Source organism: Lolium rigidum, chromosome 6 (genome assembly GCF_022539505.1).
Source record: "Lolium rigidum isolate FL_2022 chromosome 6, APGP_CSIRO_Lrig_0.1, whole genome shotgun sequence".
Lineage (NCBI taxonomy): Eukaryota > Viridiplantae > Streptophyta > Magnoliopsida > Poales > Poaceae > Lolium > Lolium rigidum.
This window is the reverse complement of record NC_061513.1, coordinates 335549713-335563516: the sequence shown is the minus strand read 5'-3', so window position 1 is coordinate 335563516 and position 13804 is coordinate 335549713. Positions and strand designations below refer to the sequence as shown.

General features: G+C 42.0%; 1 pseudogene; it reads right to left on the bottom strand.

The window, feature by feature from the left end:
• Nucleotides 1-10541: 10541 nt before the first annotated feature.
• Nucleotides 10542-11370, bottom strand: LOC124659170 (annotated as a pseudogene).
• Nucleotides 11371-13804: the final 2434 nt, after the last annotated feature.

Below are 13804 nucleotides of genomic sequence, written 5' to 3'. Positions count from 1 at the left end.
AACATCTTGTCTCCCGTCGTAAGCAGCTGCTCCATGATACGATTACGCTGTCGATTTGGTGTCTGAGAGTGCCGACATGCCCATGGACACGGAATAGCAGCAATCTGGTGCCTCAGATATTAGACGGGCACAACGTGAGTAACTTGTCCATTGTGCTGCGGCAAATGCTTATTTCAATTGTTTTATTTTTTGTTGGTGATTTATCGCTATGAATGTATGTGCCATGCATACTCGGGTGGATGCATGTGCGGGGGTCCAAAATTTTCTATTTGCATTGCATATCCAAATCAGAACATGTATGTACTCATGTTGCAACACTGGCATAGCATATATCCTTCTGAAGTTCTGAAAGTACAAGTTCTACCAAATTGTCACATGATTTTTCCCTTCTTGTCCGGTGGCCATTGTAGGATTATAATTTGGATAATTTGGCCGCAAAACACACATGTTCATTTGGAGAATTGATCTTTTCAGACTACTTGCATGTTGTATGACATGAATCGGCACTGCACCGTCTATATTCCAGTACTGAATGAGTGCTCACTCTGCACTTGGTTTCTGCACATTGTGGTGACGAATACTTTCAGCAACCCTCTGATGGTATATGAAGTACAAACTACTTCACTTTATATTTTCAATTATCTAGGATTTTCAATTTTTTATGCAGATAGGCTGTCCATATTATAACGTGGCTAGTCTGTTTACCCAAGCTATTGTTGTTTTTGAGTATCTGAAACTTTCAACACTCATCCAAAGAATCCTTTAGTTGTTTTTAATAAAAAAAATTGTACTAACTGTAAGGTTTTCAACCTGATACTTTTCATTCGATAATGCACATATGCATAAGGGAACATGAATTACTAGCCCAACAATTGAAATCCATGCACTTTTTTTAAGAAGGGAAAGCCTTTAGACACTTTATTTCAAAGATAAAAGGGTTACATCATGGATAATAAGTGGTAAAATAAACCCCGGGGGATCACCATCCGAAGCATAATTTTCTTTAGATTCATAAGCATGCTGTTCCAACTGATGCACATTTTAGTGAGCAGGTCATCTTTTTAGTTAAGTCTCCGAGTCTTAAATTTTCTGTTGCTATTTATCGTCTCAATCTGGTGCTATTTACTCTGACATCTTTACTCGATGAATGAGTAAATTGCCGTATCATGTTACTCAGTTTGGTTCAGTTCATTATGCTTAATGGAAAACTGACATAAATCAAGTAGCTTGATTTAAATTAAAAATGTAAGAAATGAAGTATTTTTCATTCTATTTAAGCTGGTTTATCAACACTGGCATTGTTTTCTATGCAAAATAATAACAGGGAGACATGGGGCAGCTATCCCCAATATCAGAGTATGACCCTGGTCCGGAAAGGAGACATGTTCAAGGCCCCGGAGCCAATCATCGATGAACCACTGCTTCTCGGCCTCAAGGCCCACCACGGCAATCTCGATGCTCCTGTCCGCCGCTGCTCGTTGACACCAGCACCCAAAGGTTGAACTTTTCTCTTTGGTCGTGCTTGAAACGGTTGTTGCCATGCTATGAAGTGGTGTTCTGCATGGTTCCTTGGGTTGTGAGCTTTGTACCACAGCCTTATGTGTGCTTTGTGCCATTTAGTAAATGTTGTTTCGTGAAATGTGTGCCAGTTGCCGGTTATAATTTTGCTATCATATGATAAAAGAGAGTTGTTGCTAGGATTTGGTAATGGTGTTGGAGAGGTGCCGTCGTAGCGCATCTTGTGTGCTGTTTAAGACTCAACAATCTCTGGTTTGGTTCAAGTAGTACATACATATTGGCATGCATGTTTTCATCGTATTATTACCACTGCTAGACCAATTGATCATTTTGTGCTATATATTCTTAAGTTGTGAGCGAAACTCATTATTAATGTAAATTGTTTAGCAATTATACGATGTCCATGCAGATTTTCCAACGTAGCGTGCCAAAGAAGCAAATAGTTAAAAAATGAATGTTCTGAAATTGCGAAAGAAGACTTGCCAAATTTTTTGGAATGCTGGCAAATTATTGACAGAAATATTCCTAACCATCATAGAAATTTTGTTGCTTTGCTGAAGAAACGGCAAATGTATGCTAAATGCCTAAATTCTTCTCTGAGAATTGTGAACCGAGGTGTTGCATTTGTCTAGTTTACGTTCTTGCTGAGCCACATTTATTCTAAAGCTTTAGTCAATTTCTGTTTAACATCCACTTGAAGCTCAAAGCAAATCGGTCACTTAATTAAACTGATGAGAAGTTCTTCTATAGGTACAAGGAAGCTTGCTAGGGATATGTTGATATTTTAGCAACGAGTAGACAAGGAGCAGGTACTTTGTCTCAACAGCTTGCAAATGTTTTAAATGCAATTATCAAGTTATAAGTTTGTCCTTTTATTAGGAATGATATATCTATTCCACATTCTCATTCTATTGAGTTGATTATACTAAAGCTGATTCCTACAACCCTTGGGTCATTACACTCTATATAAGCACTAATATCTCAAATCCATTATTAAATGATTATAAACACTCATTCTTTATCCATGTTTCATAGTATAAATATAAACTGAGGAAAGTGGAGCAAGGAGATGTATCTGAAGCTTTGAAGAGAGAAGAGGAACTATGCGTATGCGAAGCAAAAAAGATAGAAGGAGAGGCTCAACTTTCTAATATCTCAAACTGATCTCTATAGTCACTTTATGCAAAATAGGGCTGGTGAACCAGCACATCAGTTTCTCAGCATGCTGTGTCCCAACAAAAAAGGACGACAAAAGCATTTGATAGTGAAATTGTGAGGCTTTGCCAATCTGTTATTCCAAACGACGATTCAGCTGTTATGGGGTGTAGCAAGATTCGTCTTCCTACACCTGCAAGTTCTCTTGAAAATTTGTTTTTCTCATTGCAAACAAGTATGATATAACATAAGGAGTATTATTACTATGTTTTCAGGTCAACAATGCCTGAGCAGTCATCTGTGCAGACGTAGAAGTTGTTTAAAGGTGTATTAAAAGAATATAAGTTAAAGGGCTTGTAGTGGCTGGTCAATTGTTATGAACATGTAAAATACTATAGACTTAATGTATTTCGTTCACACGTGATGAACTGCCATTATGTAGTCATAACGAACATTTTGATTTCTTGCAGGGGTGAAATGGCATTCTCGCTGCTGAGATGGGTCTTATCCCAATCAAGGGCAATGCTGCAAATCGAGGGACCTTGAATGAACATCAACTTAGCTGACTGGTAATTAAGATACTTCTATATTTAGTGAATGCTATTGTTTAGTGAATCTAAGTGCCTGTCCAAGTCCAATGCTTGGTCATAAAATTTGGCATAAGGAGAAACATATTTTTTCTGTATTTCTGCTTATTTTCATTTGGGCAAAGTTTTCTTACAACGTTGCTGTTTCTTAAGATTGTGATATGTTGTTTGTACCTTCAGCTGCACAATTTCATCATCTTTTTGTATTTAGGAATTAATTCAGTGTGGATATTGTCAACTTTATGAGCTGCTTAACTACTTGCAAGATTTTTCTGAAACTCATACCTATGCAATCTTTTTTTATGTTTTTTTCTATCTTTGTTTCACATACTTGAGTGACTCCTTGTTACTGACATGAAATGCTTGCTGATAGGATTCCGGAAAGTTCCACACCTCAGATAAACTACTACGGCAACTCCGAGCTGAAATCATTGTGTGCTCCTATTTGCTCAGATCTAAAATGTTGGACATCCTTGAGCTGCATTAGGAATAGTTCAAATTTTGCTTCGGATAGTTCAAACGACCTGGGAGCTGCGTATTATGCGCGTTCCTGTTTAAGTGGTTGTGCTGCAAACTGTATGGTCGACTGCTGCCTGTTGTTGTTCTTTTGGCTTGGAGCATGTCGATCTAGCGATGTCCAGGTGTGGTTGGCTCTTTTTTTTTTCCAAAGCATCATTCTGTAGCTAGGTAGTTTAATTCTCTGGCCTCTCTTAATAATTCTCTTGTTTCTTTCTCGATTTTTTAGCTACATGTGTGTGTTTTGGACTTAGGCCAAGAACAATAGGGTGGAGGTTCCAGTTCCTATTCACTGAGCATGATAAGCTCTCAATAGTGCTCCGGTTGGGTGTTACAAAAACATGATGCTTGATTTATTTAAAATGGCTTTTATTCAATTTGGAGGTTTCGTTTTGTCACTTTGCTATCAGTCTGATAAGAAGAGTTGTTGATAGTAGTTGGTGATGACACCGACAGGTGCTCTCATCTAGTGTGATTTCTAGGACTCATCGATCTCTGTTTTGGTCCAAGTAGTAACATAATGATATGCATGATATGTTCAATTTTTCTGCTTGATGGGTCATGATTGAATGATATGTCTAGCCAATTTCCTGTACATACAATTTCTAGCTATTTTTATTGCGAAACGATAGACTTGTTACACGTTGAATTGTGTATGTTCCAAGTGCCCAGCGTTAGTGTGTTAGACTTATGGATGTTATGTACTTATGTTTGAGTCTTTTCTAAATATCAGTGTTTGTTGGTTGACCATCCTGAAATTTTCTAAGACTTGCTAATTAAGTGTTCATTTATTATTTAACTAGTACTCCCTCCGATCCGAAATAAGTGTCGGATACCTAGTACTAATTACGTTTTACAATTAAGCCCTCATAGTTTCACAAAAATAAGCACAACGCGACGGTGGCCTGTCCTCTCCGCTACTTCGCGTCCGGCCTCGCGGCCTCAGATCCGGCGCGTCTGGCCACTTCGACGGTGGTGGCTTCAGCTCGGAGAGGCGACCACCAGTCTGTCCTCCATTGGCATCCCTGCGCCGACTAGGCGGCCACAATCGCGGAGAGCCGCGGCCACGCCTCCGTTGGATGATGCCGCGCATCCTCATCCGTGGTGGCAGTGGAGGGTGGCGTTGCGGGGAGATGACTGGGGCGGGCGCGCGGAGGAGAGAAGGAGGACCGAGGGGAGCTGAGCGTGGTCGTCTTCGACGCCGGGCGGCAGGTGAGGCGGTGCTAGGATTCGCGCACGGCGGCACGATTCGGGGCGCGATGTTGCTGCGACAGTGTGGGATTCGGCTGTTGGGACCGTGCCGAAGATGCGACGGCGAGCGGCGGGGGCATGGTTGGCCGGGGAAGCATGTCGCCGGCGTCTTAGCTCTGCTGTGCGTGGGGAGAGAAGTGAATCCAGACAAATCCCGTGAGCGTCAACGCGTGACTTGTGGACTGACTTGATTCGGGAAATGAAAACCTGAGGTTCTTTTTGCATAATAGATGCTTCCGACTGTTTTTTCCGGATCGGAGGGAGTACCATTTTTCTTTCTTAAAGAGAATCCGTAAATGTCACTGGTTTTCAATTTGTAAATGACTTGCTTTATTATCTTGTGATTGATCTGAGACATATTGTGCACAATTTGCAAATTCAGCAACAACAAGGGAGGCACCCTCACATGCTTTGCCATAGGGAAGTCGAAAGAGCAGAAGATGAACAAAGAGGCTCCTGCCCTTGCTTTCTACTTTGTCTACTTTTTCGGACTCAGTGGGAGCCATGGCCATAACTATAGCTTGCAGCAAGTGGTACTCGTCTCTCTCCCCCTTCTCATGCTCTTGATTTGCCTATTTATCAAGTGTACATTTTAGAAAGTGGTAAACGCAGTGGCCCACACCTCTGGTTATTGCTGCTGTAAATACGATTGCAACCATAAGCATGGACCGACGTGTGTTATAAATTACATAACATTAGAAGCTTGCAATTTTCTATAAATCATGAACTATCTTTGTGTACATTCCTTTGGCATTGGGTTGTTACTAGATGATGCTATCTATGTTGCTGTTGTTGAGAGTTAATCATCATACCCTGTTCCTTTTGTCTAGACGGTTGTGTACTGACCGAATTTGTTGTCACGTCTTTCACCGGGGAGGAGAGATCAGTCCATGATGGGGACCAAGTTGTGCTCCTCGTAGCTCCGGGCGTGGTCTCAGCAACGGTTGTGTCCGGAGTGACGGTGGGTCTCAGCAATGGCAGGTGACCCCGGCGATGCAGAAATGGCGGTAGGGAGCCGCAGAGGAAGAACTAGAGGTCACCTGCTGGGATGCTGCTGTGGGCATCCATGCGAAGCAAAAGCTGCTGTCTTTTCTGACCTGCAACTCCAACGTTCTCCCAGCCACAGCCACGTCCCCTACCTGCTGGCCTCCGCCTTTACGATGACAACTCCTGCCTTGACGCCAGGGGTAGCAAGGTGTGCCTCGTTCGCACCGACCAAGATGGCGACGACGACGTGCAGGTAACTACTTTTTTGAAGATACACCCAAGGCCTTTCCTGTTCTCCATTCCGGGTGTAAATGCCAGCTGTTGAAGATACATGTATGTTCTGGAACAACCAAACAAAAAAGTGTTCTTTTTTTTGGCTTTGCTTCACTACTTTTTCAGCTGAGTGTCGGATTGCCACTCATTAGCTAGGCTCGGTGGCTAGTACTGTATTTTGGACAGTGTTGGTTAGCTGTTGATATTGCTCTTCTTAGTTTACTGTATATTGGATGTAGCTTACTTTGTTATTTTATCTTAATTTTCATGTATTTTGTAGCTAGCTATTTGCGCAGCTAGTTTCATGCTCATTGAATCTGTGGCTCCTTTTATAGCCTTTAGTTGTGGCTTAATGCTATGGGTGGAAATTACCGTAATTTTTTTGTGACTAGAGAAAAGCAAAACTTGTAGTATTTTGTAATAAAGCACCATGAAAATATCTGCTTGGGGTTTATTTTCACTCCTTATGAGTAATACTAGTATGATCGTAGATAGGACCAGCCTTGAGTTTGATAGACCTCCCATGTTCGTTCTTGTAATAGATGAGTAGATGACGGTGACATGCTGAATTTAGAAAATACTAAATATGCCCTTAATTTTCCAGGTTTTAGTTCCGGAATACACTAATGTTAATAGTAAGCTCAGTGCAATCATCCGAAAGAAAACTAGAAGGTTAATTGTTATCTCACCATATCTTGTGACTACCTCTAGATGGATATGCTTGAAATGAGTATTGTTATTGTTGCTACACCGTTGCGTGCTTTTAGATAATGGTGGAAAGTATAATCACAGACAGATATCGCCATAGGAAACCTCCAACCCTTAGGTACTGAAATCTACTAGTCAATACAAAAGATTTTGAAATATGTAGAAGGGAATAGGAAAAAGAAAGCTCTTGATGAAACTAATATAATAGTTGGAGCTCTTGTGCTTAGTGAAAAGAAAGCTAAATATGCTATGACACCGTTTTGTGAAACATTTTTGGTTGATATAAACGCGAAGCTCGACAGGCATTGGACTATGTGGTCTGATCAATAATTCAATTAAAGATTGGCTGCAATTATGCATCTCGTTTTTGTTGAGATGAATTTACATCCTATTTAGCACATAGTCCAATCATTTGGGTTCTGCTTTGCATAGTAAACTAATGCAAGAGGTCATTGGGAGAGGTGTTTTTATTCTCGAAGGGAGACAAACATTATTGGATTGATATTGGTAAGGCTATCTTCTGCTTTTGAGAACTATCGTATGCATTTCTGTCATGGGCTTTTCATTTGGGCGTAAGGTTATAATGTTTATGTTTTTATATTTCGTCAATTTTAACCCCTATCAGTTCTTGCCATGTTTCCTTGATGCTCGAGAGTGATCATTTTCAGTAGACATTCACAAAATTGACCAGGATCATTAGTTTTTTGCCTGATCGGAATCCATGTGATTCTGTAGGTAAGGCAGGAACCAGGTGCATTCTGGGGTTGTTAACCCTATGTAAAGAGTAGTTTCATTTAATATGTGTATGACTCGGAGTGCATAGTCAGATCAGAACGGACTATTTTGTAGTTGTGTAGCAACTTCTATTCGAAACTGGGTAGCATATTCTCTGCAAAATGTGGTGATTGTGTATTTACGTGCTCACATGAGATGATGAGAATACTACCATTAAAATTTGCATGCTATACTGGCTATCATGTGGCAATATTGCATCCCTTTTATTCGACAGACGAAGGATATGTAATGTTGTAACGCTCGATGCTTGTTTTCAAACCTTTTACAAGATGTGCTTGTCTTGCTTGTAGTTGTAATATAGACGAATCATGTACGTGAGTATAACTTTTGGTGGTTATTTAGTTTCTTTGTTATCAAATGTATAACTCCGGTAATATTTCATATGAGCAACTGAATTGTGCTTGTATATCTTTTGCTATATTTTTACACGTGAAGAATTTATTATCCATTAACCCTGATGATGAAATTCCCATAAAGAGTGCAACTACCCTGTTTGCTGCTAATACATAGTCAGTGCTAATACTTGTATACTTTCAGGCCCTCCGGCCAGCTATGCAGATGCGTCCGCTCCTGGGCTACCGAGGCCGCCCTGCATGCGGTTGTAGGCTTGGGTGCCCCCGGCTCCGACTACCTTCTCGGTGCGTGGCGGCGGTGATGCTCTGCCTCCGCTACATGCTCTCCGGTGAGCTACTGGTTCACCTCTTAAGTTCTCTGTGATTGGCTGTACTTCTACTCTAGCTAATGACCCCTTGTTTCTCTCTTTATCATAGGACCATCTGTATGTTGTTGCATGGTGAATCTGATGTTTCACTATTAATCCTAATATTATTCCTAAACTCTTGAGTCGATCTCCGGGTCAGAGTCCAATTTCTACTCCAGCATGTGAATATACAACATTATGGTTGTTAGCACCTAGCACCCTTTTCATTAAATTAACAATGATGAACTGCTACATCATACTACTGATTTCAGGGCTTGTGTATATATGCTGCGATGGTTGTCTGGTTCCAACAATTGGAGGAGGAGCGGCATCTTGAGGAATCGGTGGCCCTTGGTTCCAACCAAGGGAGAAGCAGCAGCTTGAACACTCTTGCTGGTTATTGTGCATGCAGATCCTCTTGTTATCACAGGAAAAGTAGTTAAGCCGTGAAGCTTGGGTGTAGCTTTGAGTCATGTAACCAGCTTGATAATCTCTGTAAACGTAGTGATGAGATGGGAGCTTCGCTCATATTTTTGGTAGGAGCTGATCAGTTCTGATTGTGTTACGATCGTGATATTCTTTTCTTTCTTGTTGCTGTACTTATTTACATGTTCGACTACGACCATCAGGGTATACTATTGTGTATCTTTTTTTATGTATAAAAGCAGTATTTGAAATTTGAATTTGAACCATCTCATTTTGATCTCCGAGATATTACAAAAATCAGTATGTCCTGTGTCAGATAATTGATACAAATTTCCCTTTGTTTGTAAATGTACATAAGCAAAGATTATAATGTTATTGTAAAGTTCTGCAGTGGCACCATATATATCTGGCAAATTTTGTATACTGATTACCACTTGGTTGATGATAGAAAAATACCAATTTTAGAAGGAAGGAAGAAGACGAAAATTATTGGGCAGACTAACTGGTGTTAAGCAAATCATGTCATACAACTTGGTAGCAGCTACAAAAAACTAAAGGATGACAACTTGCTAGGTCTTTTAGGGTTGTTTGCAGTTGGCATTGAGTTAATTTCAGTACACTAGTAGAGGACGGCATTGAGTTAATTTCAGTACACTAGTAGAGGACGAGGAGCCTCCTCGAAATCTACACCTTATTTTAATTTCCTCCCAAAACTAGTGCAATCATTGGTTTAGACAGAATACTATCCAAGAAGCTAGGTAGTCGTTAAGTTAGGAATTTCTAGGGCTAGCTGCGCCAATAATTTGTTCTGGTTTCCAAGAAAGGAGCGGAAAACAACAAGAGTTCATAATTTGAGAGATTTATGAGTAGCTCGCATGGATCATTGCTACGACTTCCATGTCAACGATCCGTGGCCTCGTGCATCTCGGCCATTCATCTGAGCTCCAAACAAGAAGCAGATAACAACCGAGTAGAAGATTGAGAGTCTACCTAGCCTCTATAAGTAGAAAGCCACGGTTAGAGTCCGCGTGCGGTTAGCGCGTGTGACTATGACTTAGACTTTGACTCTTGCTCGGAGAGGAGAGGAGAGGCCATGGCACTCCGGCCGAATCGCCCGCTCGGCGGAGTCTAGGCGGATGACCTCGCCGGATCAGCAGGTAGATGATGTAGTCCTTCCTTCCCACGGCCGGAGAGAAACGTTCCTAGAGTTTATGATCTAATTGTGCTGTTTCGCCTGTGTATGCGTGGCCATGGATTATTCTTGGAAAGGGAAAAGAAGAGAATGGAAAGAGCTGCAGTCCAAGACGGTGGAATCGAGGTTCCGGACCGGAGCGGAAGGTCCGTGTGTTTCAGATGTGCTTGACAAAAGAGGCTGCAAATCTCCTCATGCTGCAATCGATCGATAAGTTAGCATCTGTGTGCGTCAACAAACAGAAAGGTATGTACCGCGCAGGTAGACTGCTCCATCTGTACTACTCCCCTTTCTGAACCTAGATGTAGATGTACCCATCTAGATGTGGCTTTAATTGCCGTGAGAAGGAGATCGAGTTCTGGATTCGTTTGTTTCGTTGATTTGTGCAATTACTCCCCTTTCTGAACCTAGATGTAGATGTACCCATCTATTTTATTCTGCAGTAAACAGGCTTTTTCAGTTGGTTTGATTAGTTGCTCGGCGTCGTAGCTGCAGCTGCAGCCATCCGGGCCTGCCTCATCTTGGCGAACTCAATCACCTTGTCCACGTCCGGCAACGCCACCTTCGCAGCGTCGAGCTGGCTGAAGCGCGCCATCCACGCGGCAAGGAGCGGGGTCTTGTCGCCGCCAAAGAATTCCTCTCCGGTGATCACCTCCACCGCCTTGAGCCACGAGAGCTGGCTTCCCAGCGCCAGGTCCACGAGCCCGACGCTTGCCCCGCCGAAGAACGCCTTCCCGTCAGAGCATTTCGCCAGGGCCCCTCCAGGGTCTGCAACGCCACGAACAACGCCTTCTTCCCATCAGATTTCTCCTCCTCCGTCTTCCCCCTGAACAACATCGTGGCCCACGATGCCAAGAGCTGCGCACCCGCACATCATATTCATCAGAAATGATGCTGTAGACGTGTACTAGTGGCAGACGTGAAATACAGAGCGAAAGCCATACCTTGTCGTCGACATAGGCGGTCCAGAAGCGAGCAATGGCTCGTTCGTACGGGTCGGCGGCGAGGATGGACGGGCCGGCGAACGCCTCGTCGACGTACTCCACGTTGACGTTGGACTCGCAGACCGACATGCCGTTGTGGATGAGCACGGGTATCTTCTTGTGCACCGGGTTGGAGCTAAGCAGGAGCTCGCTCTTGCCGGCAAGGTCCTCCTCGTCGTACTGGTAGGTCAGGCCCTTGAGAGCGAGCGCGAATTTCACCCCGATGGCGAATGGGCTTGCCCATGTGCCGAGCAGCTTCAGATCGTCTCCGCCGGCCATGGTGCAAGATCTGGACGTGTGCGTGTATGGTGAATGCTGAGATCGTTTCGGATTGTGTTCAGTTGGGTGGTTGTAGGATTAATCTCACAGCAGGAGGAACCGTATCTGTAGTGCTCGTGTTTGGCACATTGGGGCCTTGTTTACTTCTAGGGTATTTATGGGGATGGGAGGGGATTATTTCGTATCCCGGAAAATCCCCACTAGTCCGTTTACTTCTCCGGTTTTGAACGACATAATCCCGAGATATCCCCTCCCATCCCCTTTCATCCCCACATTTTTTGCCTAAATTAAAAACTCTACATCATACTAGTGTATTTTTTGGGAAGGGTATTTGAGGGGATTGGGTGAACACCAAATCCCCTCCCATCCCCATACCTATTGGGAAAAAAATACGAGAGAAGTAAACAAGGCCTGGACGGGAAACATCGTGCGTCATCCGTGATGCTGCTTCGAGGCAAGCGTCAGCCGTGATGTTGAAAAGCCGTAAGTTCGCTTTGACTGACTCACTCCTCTATCATATCCTCTATCATATTATGAACCTGAAGAGTTCCTTCATATCTACTCCGTATGTCGCATAATGGGTGTCCATCGACCTCCTAAGACTAATGTATGCAAAATATTGAACCATTTCTAAGACGAACTAGCAGCAAGGGAAATATTTCTAAGTGCCTGAACTTTATTTTGCATCGCGCTATAGAAACATATATGACACGTTTGGTAGGTTGCAGCTATTTTCTGCAGCGCAGTGGGAAGAAGCCCTTGCGCGTCTAAGATGGACCATGGATCATAAACCACATTGTTTGGTGGTCTACACATAGTTTTTTTGACACTATCATAGAAAATGTAAGCAAACATTGACAGTACGACCATTCACACAAGCTAATCACTTATTTTCTTGCAAGGGTTGTTTTCTATCTTTTGTGAAAAATTTCTATTTAATTGCACTCCCTCCATCCCATAAAGGTATCCTGAGATTTGTCAAAAAAAATATGTATCTAGACATAAAATTTCTAAGCGAGCATTAATTTCTTGCACAATAAAAATCAGTAACCTATTGTACTTAAAAATTACATCAGAAATTATTATGTATAGTTTATTGCAACCTTTTAAGGTTTTTTTGGTATCTCTTAGCATGTTCGTGCAGGAAATTCCACATTATCTCATCATAACTCTGTTGATGGCACAACTGAACTAACCGACCAGTGCATGTATGTAAACTAACATTCACTAATGTTGCAATTGTCACGTTAGCCAAAGAACATAAGATTACTTTCCATGCCCATTCTTTCATGGGTCTTTACATATGTTATACTGGTAATGTATACGATAAAACGATAAAACGAGTCTAGATGCATACGGATCTAGAAAAATATGAGGATCAGTATGATATTAAAAGTTGATTGAAAGGTACATAGACATTGTAAAATGACTTATATTAGTAGCACATGATATAGCATAATTAACAAAATATATTGGATGGATGAAGGCTTGAAGTATATAATATACTAGAATATGTTCTGTAGAATACATGGGAATAAGCCTTACAGTTTCGACTTCTGATATAATTTTTTTTCCTATAGATATATATATATATATATATAAGTAATGTCTTAAATTACAATTTTGTTCTCTAAAATATTAAAATTATTTTAGTTATGCTATAAAAAAATCATGTAATCCATGCGGACGTTCCGCACGGGTTGATGACTAGTTTTTCAAATTCAAATGCCAGCAATAATCATTCCAAATCAACAATAAGTCCGAACAAAGCAAACTCGTGGTCAATGAATCCAGAAAGAGGTGCCAAAAACAATACAAGTATTATTTGATAATAGTAGTAGTACAATTCTTACAAGAACCCACGTTCTGATGAAATGCCTGATTATACATGACAAAAATATTGAGTAAATTAACCACATCCATTATTTTTTTATTGTGTTTCCCATCTTGATCTTATGATTTTGCCTCCGTGTTGCTGGGCCTTGAAAATACACATCAAAATGAAACAGAAACAATGGGCACGATCGCAGAAGTCTCATATATTTCAGTTGAACTGTACATCAATGGAACAGCAGTAGTTGGCCATCAATTCTGGCGACAACGACAACAGATCATGAGTTCACCAAATTTAAGTTCCGAATTTCACTTTTCATCCCACCCAGTTTTTTTTTAAATTTCCATAAAAATTCCAAATAATTTTTGATATTCTATGTACCTGAGAACAAAGCTCCCCTCGCGTCACCCCCTCTTGGCGACCGAGGGACCGAACCCTAGCGCCCTCCGCCGCCGGCCCTCCCTCCGTCCTCTCCTCCTCGTCGCTCCCAGAGGCGCCACCGTCAAAGCACGCGGCGCCGGTGAAGGGGGCGGCGGGGATCTTGGCCCTCGCTCCTCCCGCGACGACTAGGTGGAGGACCGCTGCGCGAGGTTCGCCATG